The sequence below is a fragment of the Peromyscus maniculatus genome, chromosome 1 (genome assembly GCF_049852395.1).
Source record: "Peromyscus maniculatus bairdii isolate BWxNUB_F1_BW_parent chromosome 1, HU_Pman_BW_mat_3.1, whole genome shotgun sequence".
NCBI lineage: Eukaryota > Metazoa > Chordata > Mammalia > Rodentia > Cricetidae > Peromyscus > Peromyscus maniculatus.
Window position 1 is genome coordinate 103,701,330 of NC_134852.1, and position 19,056 is coordinate 103,720,385.

Consider the following 19,056-nt stretch of genomic DNA (forward strand, 5'->3'; position numbering starts at 1 on the left):
AGCATCCTGGGCATTGTAGTTCTAGCTGTAGCCTCTGCGTCCCTCACGGACCTCAGAGGACTACACATCCCAGAATGCACAGCTCTGGAGCATGGCTATTGGGGCCGCTCGGACAGAGGGATGATGTCATTGCAAAACCCCACTGCATTCATTGTGCTACGGTCTCTCCACCCCCCAACCCCCCTGCTGCTGCTGCTGCTGCTGCTGCTGGGCTCGCTATTGCCGCTCGCTCCAGCTGAGCCCTGAGTAGCAGCAGGACCAGGGCAGGGACTGACTCTAGTCCTTGGACTTAGGACACCGCAGCACCTTCCCTTACGTGCGTGATTAATTCGCATATCATTTCTGTTTATGCCTGGGGTGGGGAGAAAAATCCCAAACCAGGTGAGTTGAAGTGATTTATTCAAATCGTTCTCCCAAGTTATTCCTCCCGCTTAGTGCTCAAGGCTTTCTTTTGGAAGATGGGGCCGGGAATGGGGGTATGGATTCGGGAGGTTCTCACTGGCGCTGCTAAGAGCTAAATCGCTCTGTGCAATTTGGGTCACAGCAAAGAACAACTCCAGCAACCTGCCCCCGCCAGAGGACTGGTGCCTGCCAATTTCCTCGCCTCAACTCCTTTTAACCTTTTTGAGGCTGGGAGAGGGGGCTGGGCTGGCGAGGATGTTGGGAAGTGCACTTGGAAAACAGGAGGAGGGCAAAGGTGGCGGACTGCAGTCCTGTCATTCTCTGGCCCCAGTGCTGAGCTTTGAGTGGGAAAGGGTGATGTGTGGGGAGAAATGGAGACAGTGATTTAAGGTGGTCGTGCTTCTTTGGAACATTTGTGTCTCTTGAACTAACACACACTATTTTTTTTAAGATGAGCATGCTTCTCTTGAGTCGCTTAAGTTTGGTAGGGATTTATTTTATGTTTGCATGGTTGTGTCGTTTGTCTCGCTTTTTTTTTTCCCCTGCTGGACTTGAGGTGACAGTGTCCTTTAATGGTGCACTCCGTGCCAGTCAGAAATATTTCACGTGTATAGAGAAGGTTTTCTCAGGCTGCTAGAAGCAGTATTTTTGTTAAGCGGCTTTTTCTTTCTCCGTTTTTTTGACTGCGGGATTCAGGATTGTTTGAAAGTAGAGCTGATAGATTTGTGCTTGTGTGAGTGTTTTAAATTACCTCGCAATAGGCTCTTGCCACTGACAATGGTACTGTGACGAGCTCCGTCTCCACTCACACACACTTAACGGTTTGTAGACGGAATCGATTAGGAAACCTGGGTACTTTTTTTTTTTTTTTTAACACTTTAGGGAAAGGAAAAGTTAGACGTGCTGCCACCCTTTACTGTCCATTCCTGAAAGGTATCCAAGAACAGTGAGCCTGAGCAGGGAAACCAGGGAGCATGCTAGTGTGCTTTTTGTTTGAATGTTGTTTTTCAGTGAACTGAAACATTCAGTAAGGCAGGCAACATTCTGGCTTGTATGATGCTGGCTCTCCTCTTTTAAGAGTTACGGGGATGAACACTGCAATAAATGTGTTCCTTTGAGATAAACAGCTGGCTGATTCCAGAACAGATGGGGCCAGTCTTAGCTGAGAGATATACAACCTTGGAAATGAATGGACTTAGGGTCAACCACACCCCCTTTAGGAATGTCAAAAGAAGGAGAAATGCCAGAGTATTTGCTTAACTCTAAAATGCTAAAGCTTTTCACAGCAGAGTCAGGCTTTTGGGGGGGGGGGGCAGGGGAGGAGTCATTACTGTCTGTTTTAGCGTCTGTGAACCAATTTTATTCATTTTTAATTTAGATGCTCAGGTCTCCAGAGTTGCAGCTGGGTGACACTTGGTTAAATGCTGTGTGTTACTGAAAGCAAAGCAAAGGACAGTCCATTGTCAGGGCTTTGTAAGTAGAGTGATTTATTGGCATGCAAGGCGCAGCTTGGATTTGGGAGAAGATCAACAGTCTGTTGCCTGCATCCTTGTGGTGACACTCTGCCCTTCTCTTCTATGCCTTTCTTTCTCTGCCCACCCCGTTCCCACCTCTCCAAATTCCATTTCTTTCCTTGTCTATTTGCAATAAACGCTGGTTTTTCTTCTCTGTTTCAGGATCTCCCCTGTGTCGGGAGAGTCTCACATCTCTTTTTCTAAGTCTCTTTCTAACCCCCCACACCTTCACCCCACCCCCCAAGGCACCCTGGGGTTGGAGGATGTAGGCTGTATGTGTGTGAATTTTTATTCAGAGTCCTCTTTGAAGAGGCTCTAGCATTTCTTTTTCTCGGAGTCTGTGCTTGGAGGGATGACAGCGATGAGCCTGATCCAGGGCTGGGGTTGTGGTTTTCCTGACAGACGTAACCTGGGCCCAGGAGCACATGGACAATGAAATGCAGCCCTGGAGCTCTTGTGCCTTTACTTTCCATGACACCTGCTAGGAAGTGCCCAGGGTTTAACAGTTTGTTTTAGTGCTTTACACAGATAATTCATAAATGACTCCTGAAAGAAGTAGTCGTCAGTAGTTCCTGATTAATTTAGTGTTTTTATTTCTCCTCTCTGTTCCAGTGAGTGGTGGGGAAAGAGTCCATCCCTTGGCACAATGCTAGTAACAGTGCCAGTGGCCAAGCGGCATTTGTGTTTCTGAAGGTAGTTGGAGTTCCTGCCATTTTGTCTTCCTTGTGGCGGAGAGAAGTTTGTTGTTTTATGCTGCTCTCCCCGGGAGCTGGGTGTGGTGACAGTTGTGTCTCTTTACTTAACCGTAGTGTTTCTTCAGGCATGCAAAGTCCGATGACCATTTGAAGTCAGCCTATGGATGGGACTTCTTTTGTAACACCTTGCATTATTACTAAATCCCTTCTCCTGCAACGCTCCCTCACTCACTGGGGGGTTTTTTAGTGACATACAGAGGAGAGATGAGATGGACGGAGGATTCCATGTGGCTCTATCCCTGCTGTCCTGTGACTTTCAAGAGCTGCACATGTCTTTCTGCCTCAGTTTGTAGATCTGCAAAGGGACACTGATCTTTGCTTCTTGGTTTGCTTGACCTGGTGTTAAAACCCGCCATGATAAAGCCCGAAACTTATTCTGACAGCAGAGATCAAATGAGCAGGTACTGTGTGATAAGTGCTGTGGTGCATCAATGAAGAGAAGTGTTTCCCCTGCATTGAACGATTCCAAGTATGATGTCCTGTGCTTCCTGGTGAATGAGTTGAAGATGGGATGGAGTACCCAATATGACTCTCTTCCCTTTTCTGGAGCAATCAGGGAAAGTTTCCTGTAGGAAGTGGCATTTGAAGGGACTTGAGTGATCGATCAGGAAGTAATTTGGGATAGCAATGGGAGTTGCTTAGAGTGGAGCAAATAGGGGTTTTGGCAGAAGGAACTGCACATTCAGCAAACAGAGAGAAGAGGGGTGAGTAGTAGATGGAGTAGAATGAAGGGGCCAGAAGAGATTTGAATGCAGCTTTGAATGACAAGATGATTTTGGTCTTCATCCTCAGGGCAATGTGAACTTTGGAAGTGCTTGGCCAAGTTGAATCTGGTCACTTCTGAAGTCTTGGTGATGGATGATGATGTTTGACTCTTGGTGGAGACTGGAGTGAGGGATGATGATGCTTGACTATTGGTGGAGACTGGAGAGACACCATGTTTGAAAATTATAATTGCATTGATTGATTAGATGTGAGAATAGGAAGAAAAAGTAGAATATGCCTTGCATTTTTCCTTTTTAAGCAATCCAGATGACTTACAGGGAAAGAGACAGCTGATTGGGGGGTGTTTGTTCAGGAAGTGGGGGGAATTAATGTATAATATTGGGAATGGCGTATTCATTTTCGAGGTTTAGTTTTCTCATTATAAAATGGGTTTAGCACGCTACAGTATACTGATGTTCAGATGTATGTGCACCATGCTAGGAATGCATCATCAAGTGAGATAGTGTTTGCTTTCAAGAAATTTCTCTGAAGAAGAAAAGACATAGGAACTAATGGAGGGGTGTGGAGCGATGTGGAAGGGTGTGGAGCGATGCTGGGACAGCACAGCCCGGCAGGAGGATTCATTTTTTGGAGGTGGGAGATTAACAATGTGGCCGGTAGTTTTTGGCTCTAGGTGTCCGGGTCTTGCGCAAAGTAGGGGCTCTGCGTGGTTGTGCCCCCGCCCCCAGACAGGGTTTCTATGTGTAGCTTTTGGAGCCTATCCTGGAACTGGCCCCAAGTACTGGGATTAAAGGCATGCGCCACCACCGCCCGACCGCTCTGTGTGTTTGTTAACTGGATGGACCAAACTAGGTCTCTAAGGATGCTTTCTAAATAAAGAAAAATATCAGTATATTGAAAGATGCCATTAATAATCATGAAATGTCAAATGTAAATGCTATTAGCAGATCATTTTCTGAGACCTATAGCCTTTGAGATGTTTTGTGGGTAAATTTTTAGGGAAATTCAGAAGTATTTCAGTTCTGGTTTCTTTTAGGACTCAACTTCCTAAATTCAAGTTAGTTTCTCAAAAATCATTCTAATGGCCATAATATTCCCTAAATCAGTGGCCTTTTTGAATTTTATGGATAAGCAAAGTTACACATACACAAAATAAATTCAATTGAGTGAACTATTGACAATATTTTTCTGTAGTAAAGATATATCTAACTGCATGAAAAATTCTGTAATGTATCTTCCCCCCTTTATTTTATTGCACAGGAGGGGGAAAAAGACAAATAAAACATCACAATGTTATAATTACTTAGGAAGTAATTTCTGTATTTTCTTGGCTGTGGTAGAAATGTGGCCAGTCTCCAAATGAACATTTCCAAGTGAAGAGGAATTTTATGTGATCCACAGATAACTTATTTTCAGGTTCCTTCCCATGGGAATCTAACCTTGAAATTAGAGGCTTCCTCAAGATTATTCTTAAAGAAAGATTCTTGGGATTTTTTTTTTTTCAGTGCTGGGGACCAAACCTAAAACATAGGGGTCCCTTGAAAGTCATCAGGAAGACAGGACCCATGAAATCACATGTTAATGTGTTTGTTCACGTGCTAGAGTTTATTTCTCTTATCAGTATGTTCGTGCTCTTTGAACCTGTTTTGTAGTAAGATTGTTGTGAGGGTTAAATGAGAATATTTTAAGATTTATTTTATGTGTATAAATGTGTGTGCGCATGTGTACACATGCACGCATTTAGTGTCCTCCGAGGCCAGCAGAGGACATCAGAGCCCCTGTAACAAGTTACAGAGGGTTATGGACCACCATATGGGTGCTGGGAACTGAACCTGGGTCTTCTGTGAGAATAGCAATACTCCTTTGTTGTTGTTTTGTGGTTTTTTGTTTGTTTGTTTGTTTTCCGAGACAGGCTTTGGTGCCTGTCCTAGATCTCTCCCTGTAGTTCAGGCTGGCCTCGAACTCACAAAGATCCACCTGGCTCTGCCTCCCAAGTGCTAGTGTCAAAAGCTTGTGCCACCACTGCCGGACTGAGAATAGCAATACTCTTAACTGCCAAGCCATCTCTCTATTTTTAAGTATCTAGCACTAAGCCTGATATAATTGTTGTTCATGGTGGCTTTTTCCCCCTCCACTCTGCACCCCCCCTCAAGACAGGGTTTCTCTGTGTTGTCTTGGCTGTCCTGGAACTGGATCTGTAGGCCAGGCTGGCCTTGAACTCACAGAGATCCACTTGCCTCTGCCTCTCCAGTTCTGGGATTAAAGGTGTGTGCCACCACTGTCCAACTTCAATAAGGATCTTAATGGCCACCGGATGTGAGCTTCCATTCATATTTCCTTAAATGTCCTTATAATAAGATTTGTTTTCCTCAGCACTTAAGAGGCAGAGTGAGTTACAGGACAGCAGGGCTACACAGAGAAACCTTGTCTCAAAAAACAAACAAACAAACACAAAATGAGATTTTTTTTAGGCCTTCAATCAAAGATTACAGGCTGCTTTAAGCTGTCTAATTTCTTTAATCTCCATTAATATTTACCTTTCATTCTTCTCTGAATCATTCACAATGTTTGAAGATCACAAGCCTATTGTTGTGTATAGTGCATTCCACAATTTGGATTTGTTTAATTATTTCCTCATGATCAGATGCAGGTTAAAAATTTTGACAAACTGATATCTAATCCAACAATGAATGCTGATGATGTGAACTTCAGCTGGTCTCATTACACTATTTCTCATTTGTCACTATGAGTACTAAATAGGCATCACCCAAAAAATAAAATGTTGAAAATTATCAATAAGTATAATGTTTAAAATAGCTGCCATGGAGCTGAACAGATGGCTCAGTAATTAAGAATACTTTTGCCTACTGGTGGTGGCGGTGAATGTCTTTAATTCCAGCACTCTGGAGGCAGAGCCAGGCGGATCTCTGTGAGTTCGAGACCAACCTGGGCTACAGAGTTCCAGGAAAGGCTCTAAAGGTACACAGAGAAACCCTGTCTCAAAAAACAAAAACAAAAAAACAAAACCAAAACCAACCAAACGAACAAAAAACCCGAAAGAAAAGAATACTTTTGCCATTGCAGTGGACCTGGGTTCAGTTCCCAGCACTCACATGGTAACTCAAGTTTTAGGGGATCTGACATCCTTTTGTGACCTCTGCCTGCACTAGGCCTATATGTGGTACACATACATACATGCTGTCAAAATATTCATACACATAAAATAAAACAAATCTTAAAACCCTCTCTCAAAAACAAAATAAAACAAATAAACAAACAAAAATCCTTATTGGATGTAATGAGCCCATTATTTAGTTCAACGTGTGGATATTAGTGTGGCCTTCAGGTGCTGTTGTTAAACGTTTTCAAGAGCATCACAGCAAAACCAGAGGGCGTGTTTGTGGGTATTTTCTTGATTGATTAATGTGGAAGGGCCCAGCCCGCTGGGGGTGGCACCACCCCGAGGCAAGTGGTCCTGGAAGGTTTGGGAAAGGTAGCTGAACCTGAGCTTGGAAGCAAGGCAGCAAGCTATATTCCTCCATGATTTCTGCTTCAGTTCCTGCCTTGGCTTTCCTCTCGGAAGTTGGGTTTTGTTAGTGTTTTATCACAGCAACAGAAACCTCACTAGGACATGTTCGTAAAATAGCTGACTAATTTGCATGCACATAAGCACGTAAATATATGCTGTCCGTAAGGTGCTGGCACCTTTGACTTAGCTGGTTCATGTTGTCCTTTCCTGTGATTCCAAGGTCATTTTTAGGTAGAAGGTTTTTCTTGTTCTCATAAAGTCTTTTTTATTTTGTCACCAGTAAAATACAAGGTCCTGAGTTGGGTGTTCTGATAGAGAAGCACAGGTGGACCTTTCCTCCCACTCTACTTTATTCTATGAGACTCAGATCCTATTGTAGGGTCTTTGAAAGGAGATGCACTATGAAGGTGTATTCTGCATGCTACTGCCTTCTTTTAATCCTATGCAGATTGAAAATGCTTAAAAACTTGCCGGGTGTGGTGGTGTACGCCTTTAATCCCAGCACTCGGTTTGAAGCCAGCCTGATAAACAGAGCAAATTCCAGGACAGCTGGGGCTGCACAGAAAAACCTCATCTCAAAAAGAAAAAGAAGAAAGAAAAGAAAAAAGAAGTTTACATTACATTAATTGATTGAGTGTGTGTGTGTGTGTGTGTGTGTGTGTGTGTGTGTGTGTGTGTGTGTGAGTGACCTGGAGATCAAACTTATTCAGGATAGCAAGTACTTTCTCCTTCTGATCCATCTCATTGGCCCATATGGAGCAGATTTTAGCCCCATTTTTATATGTAAATAAGGGAACAAGTCTCTATGAGGTTAAACAACTTTTTTTTTCCCCCAGAGCAAATGTAGATTTAATAAAGACAGTGAGTGGGAAGGTGTCCAAGGGAAAAATAATGCTGTTCTGCTATTTAGAATTAACCTAGCTAAAATGATGATGATGTTGATGTTGTAGTCTCTGTAGGTTTTCTGGAGCCCAGAGTCTCCCACTTCTTCAACCTCCTCCTGTTTGCCTTGCTCTCTGACTGAAAGTCTAGTCTAGGCTTCACGGAGGCAGACCTGGCTGGCTGGTGACTGTGTTCATGTCACAGTCCGACACAGGAGGGTTGGCTGAAGCACACTCTGATAACCTTAACTGGGCACCAGCAGGGTTATGTTTTATTTGAGTCTTCCTTCCTTTTTAATTTATTTTTTAAAAATTAAAATCTTTTATACTCCTTTTATCAGAATTCATTTGTCTTCACTATGAAAACTCCCACACCTTTTTGTTTTTGTTTTTGCTTTTTTTTTTTTTGAGAGACAATCTTACTTTGTAGACCAGGCTGGCCTTGAACTCACAGAGATATGCCTGCCACTGCCCCAGGAGTGCTGAGATTAAAGGTGTGCACCACCCACACTTTAAGGCTGGTTATGGTGGTGCATACCTCTAATTCCAGCATATGGGAGGCAGAAGTAGGTGGGTCTCTGAGTTTGGGGCCAGCCTGGTCTACATAGTGAGTTCCAGGACAGCCAGAGCTACATAGTGAGACCCTGTCTTAAAAAACCAAACAGCAACAACAACACCAAAAAACCAAAACCAACCAAACAGCTGTTTGAAACTTGCCATCTGAAAGGTTTGTCTGTAAGCATGTAAGCATGTAAACATATAATCTTTAAGAACAGGAGCTTTCTTCCAGACTGCTGTATACTATTATGCTGTAACAATGCTTTTCCAATCTCCTCAGCCATTCTAGTGACTCTTTTTTTTTTTTTTCCCCCGAGACAGGGTTTCTCTGTGTAGCTTTGCGCCTTTCCTGGGACTCACTTGGTAGCCCAGACTGGCCTCGAACTCACAGAGATCCGCCTGGCTCTGCCTCCCAGAGTGCTGGGATTAAAGGCGTGCGCCACCACCGCCCGGCTCTAGTGACTCTTATTAATTTTTTTTTTTTTGTGTGTGTGTGTGTGTGGCGTATGTGTTTGCATGTGTGTGTATGTGTGTAGAGGCCGGAGGTTAATGTCTGATGTCTTTCTTAATCTCTCCCCTCCTTAGTTTTGAGACTCAGTCTTTTATTTTATTTTTTTTTAATTAATTAATTAATTTTGGTTTTTGGAGACAGGGTTTCTCTGTGTAGCTTTGCGCCTGACCTGGATCTCACTCTGTAGATCAGACTGGCCTTGAACTCACCGAGATTCACCTGCCTCCCGAGTGCTGGGATTAAAGGTGGGCGCCACCAATGCCCGGGCAAGACTCAGTCTTTTAATAAACATGAAGATAATTTAGGCTGTCTGCCTGATGAGTTCCAGGGATCCTCTTTTTCTCCCCATTAGTGCTAGGATTCCTGCTTGTGCCTCGGAACCCATCTTTTTTATTTTCATTTATTTATTTGTTTGTTTATTTTTATCTATCTATCTATCTATCTATCTATCTATCTATCTATCTATCTATCTATCTATCTGTCATCTATCATCTATCTATTTATTTTTTTGAGATAGGATTTCCTGGAATTTACTCTGTAGACCAGGCTGGCCTCGACACTAACCTGCTTCTGTCCACCAAGAGCTAGGATTAAAGGCATGCACCACTACACCTGGCTAAGCCTGGCTTTTAAAAACATGGGTGCTGAGGATCTGAACTCATGTCCTCATGCTTTCTCAGCAAGCACTTTATCAGCTGAACCATTCCCAATAAAAATCTTCGTCTTAAAAAATGTTTGATCCATAGCCGGGCGGTGGTGGCGCATGCCTTTAATCCCAGCACTCGGGAGGCAGAGGCAGGTGGATCTCTGTGAGTTCGAGGCCAGCCTGGGCTACCAAGTGAGATCCAAGAAAGGCACAAAGCTACACAGAGAAACCCTGTCTCGAAAAACCAAAAAAAAATGTTTGATCCAGAATCTAGTCAGGTATGTTTCGTACCAGATAATTGTGTTCTTTGGTTGTTTATTTTTAGTGTAGCGCAATATCTGTCTTCTTGTCTTGGTGTTATCTTTGAATGTCTTAAGCTTGTTGTTTTGGAGGCTAGAATTGGAATGTCTGATCATTTTCTCATCATTAAACTTGGCTTAAGGATTTGTGGTTAGATTTTTCCATTGACGACGCTGCAGTCCCACCCCCTTGCGTCTTAGGGATGTGCAGGGTCAGCTTGTCAGATCACTGGTGATGCAAGGTTTGAGCCTATGGTTAAGGAGGAACGGTCAGATCTTCCCACTGAAAGGGCATCATATTTACATGACCTGTGTGTGTGTAGGGAGGATATCTTGAGGGTATATTTCTCAACAACTTTCATCTAATGTTTTCTAAATTCCCTCATTCTACATTTATCATATGTTCAGTTAGCTTCCAGCCCCTCCCTGCCACTTCAGAAAACCACCACTCATACTCATCCCTTTCCCTTCCAATGTATTATAATCCGTTATCAGTCTTCCTTCCCTTTCCCAGCCTTATGCTTTCTGATACTCAAATGATCTCAGACGTAACCTGGGAGCGCCTATCTTATTTATTCTTAAAAGCTTGTGATAAGGGAGGCAAGATGCTCCTGAAAGCAGGGAAACTAAGTCTGAGAAGCCACAAGTAACCTGGTCACAGCCAGTTAACAGGTGAGTCAAGTTGTAACTATTGTTCTAACCCCACAATGGGCCCTACTACTCCACTCATCCTCACTGTCTAGGATCAGAATGTCTCGTGTTGAAACGAATTTAAAGGATAGAGTGCAATCATTGCAGCATCTTGCTGATAGAAAATGATTGGAAGTGTGCGACATCAGGGGACTGGACATGTTTACACGAGGGAAAAGCTTTAAAGCTACAAACAGAGTTAGGATGCTCTCTGAGGATATATATTAAGTGACAGAAGGAAGTATGAAGTGTATTTCGTGAGGGATAAGGATATTTTGAATTTTTACAAAGAATCCCTGGAAGATTATGAAAAAGTACCATGGTTACTGGTAGAAAGTAGGTAACAGACAATGTGTGGATTATGGATAATGTATGTGTATACACGTATACTGAGATTTCTTTGCACGTGTGTGTGTGTGTGTGTGTGTGTGTTATGTTTTGTGAGACAGGGTCTCTCTACATAGCTCTGGCTGGCTTGGAACTTGTTCTGTAGACCAGACTGGGCTAGACTTTACAGAGATCTGCCTGCCTCTTCCCCACCCCAAGTGCTGTCGTGGCTACCACACTTGGCTTATTTAATTAATTAATTTATTTTTGAGATTTCTTGATAGATATGTATCATATTTGCTTGTGACAGGGTCTTATGCTGTAGCCCAGGCTGGTCTGGAACTCATTCTCTAGCCAAGGGTGGCCTCAGACCTAAAGTAATTCCTCTATCTAGTGTTCCAAGTGCTGGGATTTTACAGGCTAGAGCTACCATACCAAGTATATAGTATTGATTTTGAAAGTAGCTCTGTTGATATGTAGGTCACATATATCACATAAATTGCCCATTTAAAGTATACAATGTAATGTTTTTAGTGTGTCTATCAAGTTGTATAATCTTTGCCACAATCAACTTTAGGGTTTTTTCGTCACCACCAAAAGGAACTTCATGCCTCTTAGCAATGACTTGCTGCTTTCCCAGCCTACCTGCCCACTTTAAGGCAACCTCTGTTCTCTTACCTGTCTACTATAAATTTGCCTATTTCAGTCATTTAATATCAGGGAATTATACCCTGTGTGGTCTTGTGTGAACAACAGCTCCCATTAACATAATGTTTTCAAAGTTCATAGATCAAAGGCTTCATCAGTGCTGCATAACTTTTTTATTATCAAATAGTATTCCATTGTATGGACAGTCTACATTTTATGTATCATTCATCATATTATGGGTATTTGAGTTGCTTATACTTTTTGACCGTTTTGAGTAATGCTGCTGTCAACATGTATTTACATTTTGAATAGATATATGTTTTGATAATAAATTATTGGGTGGTCAACTAGGAATACTATGTTTGACCTTTTGAGAAACTGCCAAGTTGTTTTCCAGACAGCTCTAGCCCTTGGAATTCTCAGCAGCAGTGTATAAGAGTAACCCTAGCCCTCAGAAGGCAGGCACAGGTGGATCTCTGAGTTCGAGGCCAGCCAGGGCTATACAGAGAAACTCCACCTTGAAAAAAATAAACCCAAAGAACAAAAACAAACAAACAAAAAGGAGTTCCAGTTTGGGGGCTGGAGAGATGGCTCAGTGGTTAAGAGCACCTGCTGTTCTTCCAGAGGCCCTGGGTTTGATTCCCAGCACCCCCACGGCACCTCACAACTGTCTGCAAATCCAGTTTCAGGGAATTTGACACCATCTTCTGGTCCATTTGGACTCCAGTTAAGCATGTGGCGCACATGTATATGTGCATACAAAGCACTCATACACTTACAACAGATAAAAGAAAATAATGAATTATTTTAGAAGAGTTCCACTTTTTCCACCTCCTTGCCAATATCTGTTTTTTTTTTTTTGTTTTTTTTTTTTTAAATCATTGCATCTATTCTAGTGAGTATATGGCATGTTGAGTTTTGGACTGTGTGAGTACATTAACAATGTAATATCTATTCCAAAACTAAAATAAAAACCCCAGGAAGAGAGACTGGGGAGAGGGCTCAGCGGTAAGAGCACTGGTTGCTCTTCTAGAGGACCTGGATTCAATTCCCAGCACTTATATGGCAGTTTACAATTGTATTTAACTCCCTTTCTAGGGGATCTGAAGCTCTTTGGCTTCTGTGGGAACCTGGCATGCACGTAGTACGTAGACTTACATGTAGGCAAGACATCCATACTCATTAAAAAATAATTTAAAAAATTTTAAAAGGGAATTAAAAAAAGTGGAAGAACTAGGAGCTCAGAAAGAAAAGTTTCAGCCAGGTAGTTGAAGGGTCTGTCTGTGAGGATGGTTTCAAGGCAGAGACACGGCCCAGCTTTTCCCTTTCAGCTGGGTGTCCAAATGCATCCACAGTTTCCTGGTTGGCTTTTTGGTGCCCTGGCTTGCCTTCCACTAGAACGCCCACGTTCATTGCCCGGAGTGTAGAGGCCTTGTGTCTAAAGGGCTACCCTTGGGATGCCTTACACTTCAGTAGATGCAGCTCTGAGAAAGACTGTGACCATGTTAGATCTTAAGACTAGGATTCTGTGGGCCATGAGGTCCTTTTGTAACCTCCCTCCACAAAGCTCACACGAGGCTGCTTTAGCCATGGTGGGCTGGTGACCTTTAGGAGAGACCTCAATGTGGGAACTTGCATATGACTTTGCATTTATGTCTTGGTATCTTTAAGCTTTATGACAATGGACAAGTCCCATTTTCCCCAAAGCTCTCATTATCTATGGCAGGGGATGCCTGCCTTAGCATCACCTCACAGATAGGTGCTCATTAGTTGTAAAGGGAAAAAAAAACCTTAACTGTAGAAAAAGATGGCAGACACCAATTTTACTAACTGACCAAAGTCAATATCAATCATGAGGCAACTATATTTCTGAGAGAAACATACCACCACTTTGCGGAATCCCTCCCCAAATGTATAACTTCAAGGGCCTATGGAGATGGCTCGCTGGATAAGAGGCCTTGCTGTGTAAACACGAGGACCTGAATTTGGACCTTCAGCACCCACTTGAAAGTTGAGTGTGGTTGTGGATGCCTGTCATCCGACGCACTGGAAGGGCAGAGACAGGTGGATCTTTGGGCCTTGCTGGCCAGCCAGTGTAACTGAAACAGGGGCTTCAGGTTCAGTGAAAGACTTGTCTCACAAAATAAGGTGGAGTGTGAAAGAAAGGAATCTTCTGAAGCAAAAGAGACTGAAGGACAAATAGAAACTAAATGCGACACATGGCCTGGATTAGTTCTTGGATCAAAGAAAATTTTCTCTTTGTCTATTGATATAATTCATATTGCCATAATGAATTCTATTTGTACAGTGGGTAAAAAAAATCAATTAAGAGTTGAAACTGGCCGGGCGTGGTGGCGCACGCCTTTAATCCCAGCACTCGGGAGGCAGAGCCAGGCGGATCTTTGTGAGTTCGAGGCCAGCCTGGGCTACCAAGTGAGCTCCAGGAAAGGCGCAAAGCTACACAGAGAAACCCTGTCTCGAAAAAACCAAAAAAAAAAAAAAAAAAAAAAAAAAAAAAAAAAAAAAAAAAAAAAAAAAGATATTTTAAAAAAAAAAAAAAAAAAAGAGTTGAAACTGGATTAGATTTAAGGTCAGTATTAATTTCCTGATTTTGATAATTGTACTGTGGAAATATGAGGGAATAATCCTGGCTTTTAATGAAATATTACATACTGAGAGATAACATGGTATCTATAGCAGAGAGAATGATAAGAAAAATGTGGTAAAACATTATTAACATTTGAGTAATTTGGGTGGAGGCTATATGTAAATTCTTAGTAATGGACTTGAAATTGTTTGGTAAGATTGAAATTAATTTGAGACAAAAGGATAAAATTGGAGGGAAGAGAGACACCACTCCTTAGAGTTCACTGTAGCTGTGAGGACTAAACCCGACTCAGGTCTCAGGATGGTGCCTAGTGCCAGGGGGATTTTGGACATCCTCCAGTGAGCAAGGCTAGTGGTGGTTCTTAGACATGATTTAGGGGTCAAATTAAAGTGAAGCTGTATTTGGGACCGGAGAGATGGGCCAACAGTTAGAGAAGGATCCACATTTGTCCCAGTACCTGTTGTAGACAGCAGTAAAACTTTGGCTCCAGGAGGCCACACAAACCCACACATAATTAAAAATAATAAAAGTAAATCTTTAAAAAAGTTTACCTACTAACCCAGATCCAGAAAGACAAACACAGTATGTACTCACTCGTATGTGGATATTAGATGTAAAGCAAAGGATAACCAGGCCATAATCCATAGCCCCAGAGAAGCAAGGTAACAAGGAAGACAAGAGGGACACATTGATCACTCTAGGAAGGGGGAATAGATGAGATCTTCTGGGTAAACTGTGGGAGGGGGAGAATAGAGCATGAGAAAGAATGTGAGGGAACGGGATGGTTGTGTTCGGGGAGGAATGAAGAGGGAGAGCAATCAAAGAGATAGCTTTTTTTTTGGCTTTTCGTGACAGGGTTTCTCTGTGTAGCTTTGTGCCTTTCCTGGAACTCACTTTGTAGACCAGGCTGGCCTCGAACTCTCAGAGATCTGCCTGTCTCTGCCTCCCGAGTGCTGGGATTAAAGGCGTGCACCACCACCGCCCGGCTGAGATATCTTGATAGAGGGAGCCATTATGGGATTAGGGAGAAACCTGGCGCTAGGGATATTCCCAGGAATCCACAAGGAAGACCCTAGCAAAGACTCTAGCAATAGTGGAGAGGGTGTCTGAACCAGCCTTCTGCTGTAATCATAATGGTGAATACCCTAACTGTTATCATCCAGTAATGGATGGAAGCAGATACAGAGATCCACAGTCAAGCACTGGGCTGAGCTCTTGGAATCCAGTCGAAGAGAGGGAAGAGGGATTACATGAGCAAGGGGGTGGTCAAGATCATGATGGAAAATCTACAGAGATAGCCGACCCAAGCTGGTGGGAGCTCATGGACTCTGGACTGACAGCTGGGGAACCTGCATGGGACCAAACTAGGCCCTCTGAATGTGGGTGACAGTTGTGTGGCTTGGTCTGTTTGTGGGACTAGGATTTATGCCTGGTGCATGACCTGGCTTTTTGGAGCCCATTCCCCATGGAAGGATACCTTGCTCAGCCTTGATGCAGAGGGGAGGGGCTTGGTCCTGCCTCAACCTGATATGCCAGGTTTAGTTGACTCCCCATGGGAGGCCTTAACCTCTCTAAGGAGTGGATGGAGGGTGGGATGATGGGAAGGTGGAGAGGGGGGAGTGGGAGGAGGGGAAGGAGGAGGGAACTGTGGTTGCTTTGTAAAGTGAAAAAAAAAGATAAGAAAAAAAACGTTTATATGGTATATGGTGATGGTATTATTTTGAACCAAAATTGGGATTCATGTCAGGAATAGTGGTGCACTCTGGAGGCAGAGGCAACCTGGGCTCTGTGAAATTGAGGCCAGCCTATTCTACATAACAAGGTCCAGGCTAGCTAGGGCTATATAGTGAGACCTGATGTTAAAATAAAATTCATTCACTAAAAACAAATAAATAAATTTGGACTCATGGTCTGACGGAATTTCTCCCTTATTTATAAATTCATTGACTGAAAAGTCTTGTGAAAGTACATATACCAAATCACATCAGTGGCCATTGTAAGAAGAAATCGTCGTAGTCTAATGTTGGTTTTATGTGGAACTCTGATTGTCTCAGGAAAGTTGTGAAAAGTGGTCACCTTTGCCATTTGGGCAACTTTTGGGCCAGCACTAGCATTTCCGAATTTGTCTCTTACTTCCTTTTCTCTTTCCCACCCACACATAGGTTTCTGACTTTGTCTTAGAGAGCAATTTTAATTAGCCATGCCAAATTTTAATTGTTTTGGCAGACAAAAGAAAGTTGAGTAAGCCTTTCTGGTCAAGATTCAGTAATTTTGCTTTCTAAGAGTTAACTTTGGGAAGAATGCCACTAGTCCAGAAAATTCAGGTAGTAAACCTCAGAAGAAATTCCTCTATCCTAGAAGAATTATGTATGGGATGGGGAACTAAGCTTTTGAGAAAGACCGAAAGAAATATGTCTATCTGAAATAAGTATTTCCTTTTCATCTTTCTTCTTCAAGTCTCAATATATGAATGATTAAGTTTTGGTGAGACTGCTCAGAGGGTAAGGGCACTTGCTACCAACATGACAGCCTGCCACTCATCCTGGCACCTATGCGGTAGGAGAGAACCTACTTCCACACATTGTCCTCTAATTTCTAAATGTGCACTATGGCATATGTTCTCACACACACACACACACACACACACACACACACACACACACACACACACACAAATATATTTAATAAATACATGTAATACATTTAAAACAGATAACAGATTTGGTTCATGCACCCAAACAAAAACAAAGATCCTCAAATAATCCTGATTAAAAATATTTATGAGGGGGATAGAGAGATGGCTCAACAGTGAAGAGTACTGGCTACTTACTGTTCCAGAGGACTTGGGTTCCATCCTCAACACCCACATGGTACCTCACAGCCATCTGTCACTCCAGTTTCAGGGTACTTGATGCCCACTTCTGGTCTCTGCTGGCAACAACCATGTGCCTGGTATACAAATACACACACAAGCAAAATGCCCATACACATAAAATAAAAAATTAGAATAATAAAATTTGAAAATATTGGACAATTCTTACCTAGTGTGGTACTTTAAGTGCTCTCTTTGAGGTGGTGAAAGCCCCACCTGCTGGAGCTGGAGTTTTGTATGTTTTTGTTTGTTTGTTTGTTTTTGTTTTTGAAACAGAGTCTCTTCCTTGGCTTGCCTGGAATTTCCTGTGTAGACCAGGCTGGCCTTGAACTCATAAGAGTTCCGTCTGTCTCTACTTCTATCATTCTTGGCTAGAGCTATACTGTGTTACTGAAGATTCCAAATTCAGTGACATCAATTTGGAGCCAGTGTTATTTCTGTAGGATTTAATTCTGTTTGGAATGTTACCTACAAAAAGTTTGTCTGCTTTTTGCTTTTATAGTTATGGCTAAGAAATGGTTGAATGTACAATAAGCCATTCTTATTATAACTTTATAATATTGAACAAATCTGGCTAGGCAGTAGAGGATGAGTAATTTTCCTGTGATGTGAGGACCATGGGGAGGGCAACTCGGATGAAGGGAACTGTGAGTAGGTTGTAAGAGGTGAAGTTAAAGAGTGGCTTTGAGATCTAATTCTACCAAGGAACCAGTCTCCGATTATATGACTGGTTATATATTTATATGATTATATAATTATAATTATAGGTAACCTTGCCACCTTCCATGTTGGCAGAGACTTAAAAGCAAAGTCTAAACCAGGTTCATGAAGTTGTGTTGTGCTGGACAGGGACTCACTCATGATTCATCCAGTAAACGCTTGTTTCGCACATAGTGCTGCTGCTTTGCTAGGCGCTTTATGTATGTTGGCAGATTTAATAACTCCCAACAACTTGGGAGTTATTAATAGCCCAGTTAACAGATAGAGAAATTATGACTCAGATGAAATAACCTGCTAGAAATCACATGACTGGTAGATGGCAGAAACAAAATGATACCTGGAGCCCATGCATCCAGTAAACTACACGGCCTCTCTCTGGGCTAAGTGTGAGGTGATGGTTGTCTTTGAACTCAGTCCCAATGGCAGGTGACTGCCATCACTTGCCATTTTCTCGATGCTTTTAATGGTACCTGGGAGGAGTTATTTGATATCTTTGACACTTGGTTTCCATATCAATGAGCAGATGATCTGTATTAGACCAGATTGTTTATAGTTTCTCTTGGTCTCACTGATCAATTTCTGCCATATGGTGAAGGGTACTATATTTGTGTTCCATCACACTAATTAATTAACTAAACACTAATATCTACTATACTACCAGCTACTATGGATACTAGCAATTGAGATTTGGCAGGAAATTGCCTATAATGCAGTTTTAGGCCAGCAAAAGAGACACACCATACAGTTTGGTCAGAGTGGCAACACTGGTGCATATCAGGACCCGGGAACACAGAGGAGGGGCACTAGACCTGTTTTGGGATAGGAAGATGTTTTGAAGAAGTGACCCTACAGACCAGGAGGACGTCGTGGGAGATCACAGAACCTCACCCTTCTTATGGTGTTCTCACGGTCATAGGAGTAGTACCATTTAATAAGCTTTGGTAATCTCTGAGCTCCCTTTTATCTTGTGTTAAGTCTAGTTGAATCTGACAGTTAAATCTAAGTATGGGGGTGCAGAGATGGCTCAGTGGGTAAGAGAATTCAGGGTGGAGACAGGCAGATCCCAGGAGCTTCCGGGTCTCTGGGAGACCCTATCTCAGAGAGTAAGGTAGAAAGTGATAGGAGGCCGCTGCCATCTTCCTCTGGATATGCATGTGTATGGGTGGACCTGTAGATACAAGAACACATACACCACACACCACACAGGCACACACACAAAGTGTAGGTATCTACAAAGTGTTCCTCTTGTATGGGAGAAGGATTATAAAATTGAAGAGGGATCCCGTGGTTAAAGTATTCTAAAAGGAATTGGGAAGCATGGAGCAGATTGGTAAGAGGCCCAAGGGCCCAGAGTTATTTGAGATGTTGAC

At 42.6% G+C, this 19,056-nt stretch overlaps 1 protein-coding gene across 1 annotated transcript in view; it reads left to right on the plus strand.

Annotated features, from left to right (window-relative positions):
• Positions 1-189: 189 nt before the first annotated feature.
• The window catches only part of Rab30 (RAB30, member RAS oncogene family), a 99,618-nt gene continuing 80,751 nt past the window's right edge, over positions 190-19,056 (plus strand). The window contains exon 1 of the mRNA XM_006991889.4: positions 190-381. The gene's annotated coding sequence lies outside the window, so the exon portion shown is untranslated. The remainder of the gene's footprint in view (positions 382-19,056) is intronic.